The following is a 3,622-nucleotide window of genomic DNA, read 5'->3' as shown; positions in this document are numbered from 1 at the left end:
ACGCATACACACCAAACAAAAAATAAAATAAACTCCTCAAATAAAAAAATATAAAAAATATTACTTCGTATAAGATAAAAAAAAGAAATAAGTGTTAATTACCTCAAATAAGATAAAATTTTGTTAAAGATAATACAAATTATGATCACCTAATGAACGTAGAAGTCTTAGTAAAACAATAAAATAAAAACTCCTAGCTTTCCATGATAGAAAATTACCTTAAGATAATACAAATTATGATCACCTTAATGAACGTAAAGTCTCAATAAAACAATAAAATAAATACTCTTAGCTTTGCATGATATATAGTTGACTAAGATCGTTGGTATACGGCACAAAATTAATCTCAACCCGACCTTGACCTTATTCTATCTTACAAGATATATATATATATATATATATATATATAGAGGCGGGATCTCGTGAGTTTGGTTCTTACGGTGAGTTGTGAGTTTGTGTGCTCACAAATCTAAGCCATTGGATGAGGGGTAGATATACGGCTGAGATGAGTCTCAAAATAAAATAAGCCGATTCTTTTAAAACATACTTTCGCAGAATCACAGTATAGTCATTCACCTAATTCAACTTTCTCTCTCCTCTTCAACCATGGTAGCTAACCAAAATAAAAGCTCTAGCTCCGTCGTCGCTTTGGTAGCCGTCAATCGCAATCATCAATCTCCGTCGCGCTATTTATATTGTTAAAAATAAATACTTTTCGTTGTATCAATCATTGAGTTTATACAAGAAATATTCAAGATTTCAGGCGTCAAATTTGGTACTCAAATTTGATCAAACATGTTCATACACCTTCAGGTCCCACTTCTACCCTTTCCGACATCAACATTGATACTCTCAGTGCTCATTATGTTCTCTCTTGCATTCATTCTAGTTAATTACTCGATTTAATCTCTTTTATTATGTATATATATGGGTTTTTATGGTTAATTAATAATTAATTTTGTAGGTAAATGATAATTGTAATTATGCTGCAGGCGGTGTTATTGACGATTGATAGCGTTTGATATAAGGAAAAGGTTGTTTCCACGATTGCTAGCGTTTCTAATGTTGAATCGAGTAAAAATGGGTTAAGATTAACCTTGCTTAATCAGTTAATTAGGGTAATTGAATTGGGCACGGGTATCACAATGATGGAGGTACGCCGAGTTCTCAAGGTGTTGCGGTAGCTGTGTTGAGGAATTTAGCGAGACATGATGAGATTAAAGAGAATTTTGTTGAGGAGGGTACGGTTTCAGTCTTGCTGGCACTGTTGCGGTCTGGGACGGCGGTTTCCAGGGAGAATGCGTTGGGGTGTTTGGTGAATTTGGCATGGGATGATGATACGTTGAAGGTTGTCGTGGTGAGTTGATTGGTCCGAACTCGGTTGCGGGTTGTTCATAGTGGTCGAACTGAGGGAAAAGGCAGAGGTACGAGCTATTGAAGTGTGTGGTGATATCAAGGTCGCGTTGATGTTGCTGGCTAGAGTAGTGCGTCTTGTACAATCAGTAATTGTGTAGAAATATTGAACCATAGTGGAATTGGATATCGAAGCAAAAGAGAGCACTTGAAAGGTAGAAATGGTCGGTTGATAGTCAAAGTACACGTGTGATTAATTCTCCATTTAGAGAAAATGATGTATGTTGGAATCAAGTAGAACATGTGGAGTCGAGATGAGCCCAGGTCGTGATTGAAGAAGATCCCTCGAGGGTAATGCTAATTTGTCTTTGCTGTAATGAACTAATGATATAGCCTAGGTGTACTGTTGCCATGTATATCGTTGTTAGAGGATGAGATGATTTTGTTGAATTCGATTGTTTGATATGTGAATCTATAATTATATGATACATATAATCATTTCGATGTGTGGCTGTGCTTCACAATCTCGTGTCCTTTATTTCCTTTATGGTACACAATTATACATTACTATGTTAAGTACCCAGCACATCAATTCTACTTTGTCAAAATGAGAGTAGTTAAAAAAAATCAAAATGACACTGGAATAACATCACAATAACACCAGAATAACAGCACAATAACATGCGGTTAAAAAAAAGTAAAAAAATCAAAGTAGTAAAAAAAATCAAAGTGACAGCGGAATAAAATCAAAGTAGTAAAAAAAATCAAAGTGACACCGGAATAACATCACAATAACAGCAGAATAACAGTAGAATAACGGCACAATAACACGTGGTAAAAAAAGAAAAAAAAATCAAAGACGTAAAAAAAATCAAAGCGGCGCCGGAATAACATCACAATAACATCAAAGTAGTAAAAAAAAAAGTGACACCGGAATAACATCACAATAACAGCAGAATAACAGTAGAATAACAGCACAATAACAAGTGGTAAAAAAAAGAAAAAAAATCAAAGTCGTAAAAAAATTCACAGTAACAGTAGAATAACATCACAATAACAGCGGAATAACAATAACAGCACAATAACATATGGTAAAAAAAAAAAAGAGAAAAAAATCAAAATCGTAAAAAAAATCAAAGTAACAGCAGAATAACATCACAATAACAGCGGAATAACAATAACAGCACAATAAAATGTGGTAAAAAAAAAAAAGAGAAAAAAACTAAAGTCGTAAAAAAAAGCACAATAATAGCATAATAACACGAGGTAAAAAAAATAAGAGTAAAAAAATTTCAAGTAAAAAAAAATCCGGTACAAAAAGAAAAAAAGGTAACATAATGAGTAAATTAAAGAAAAACATAAGAGAAAACAAAAATCAAAGTAAGCATAATAACACGAGAAAAAAAAAGAGAAAAAAAAAATTAAAGTAAAAAAAAAAGTAACATTAGAAAAAAGAGAAAATAAGTAGATGACAATGGTTTTATATGACATGTAAGATTTGATCTTGGCCACTCATCTCTAATATAATCTAGTGGCATTTTGAGATTCCCCAACTCACAACTCACCATAAGAACCAAAATCACCAAATCCAATCTCTATATATATATATATATATATATATATATATATATATAGAGTGAGCATCCGGTGAGTCCAGCATCTTAGGTGAGTCCGTCCTATGAATAAGGACCATTGGATCAACAAGATCCAACAGCTCTCATTGAGCCACGTCACCCTAAAAAAATCCTCATAAGAAAACCCATACCAGTGATTTTTTTCATTCACGTTTTCTAAATTTCTAGAACTTTCTCTCTCTATCTCCCCCAAAACCCTAAAAAAGCTAAAATCCCCAAATTCAAGAAGGAATCTGCAAAAATCAATCGATAATCAATTGAAGATGTAAGAATATAATCAAAATCTCTCAAAATCAAACATGCGTCTTATTTTGAAGAAGTCAATCGAAAATCTGCAAAAATCAATCAAATATCAAAATCAAATATGCTTCTTATCATGAATCTCGTTTTCTACACACAAATGAAGAGGTAAGAATCAACTCTCTTTGCGTTATTTTAATTCTTATTTTCTATATATTCGATATGATATTTTGTATGTTCTTATTGTTATCGTCGATTGTTCATTTTATTATTGTCGATTGTATGTATTCACAGTGTTTGTGCGAAAAGTTAGGGTTATGAGATGGTGAAATTGAGCAATAATTTTAATTTGTAGTTATTATTGAGGAATATCAGTTATTATTATTGAGGAATAT

General features: G+C 32.4%; 1 long non-coding RNA gene across 1 annotated transcript; it reads left to right on the top strand.

Annotated features, from left to right (window-relative positions):
* The first annotated feature begins 568 nt into the window (after nt 1-568).
* Nucleotides 569-1,859, top strand: LOC141658899 (uncharacterized). The gene is made up of 2 exons (XR_012549513.1): nt 569-813; nt 993-1,859. It is a non-coding gene; the product is annotated as an uncharacterized LOC141658899 (long non-coding RNA).
* Nucleotides 1,860-3,622: the final 1,763 nt, after the last annotated feature.

Source organism: Silene latifolia, chromosome 6 (assembly GCF_048544455.1).
Source record: "Silene latifolia isolate original U9 population chromosome 6, ASM4854445v1, whole genome shotgun sequence".
Taxonomy (NCBI): Eukaryota; Viridiplantae; Streptophyta; class Magnoliopsida; order Caryophyllales; family Caryophyllaceae; genus Silene; species Silene latifolia.
This window is presented reverse-complemented; position numbering and strand designations above follow the sequence as displayed.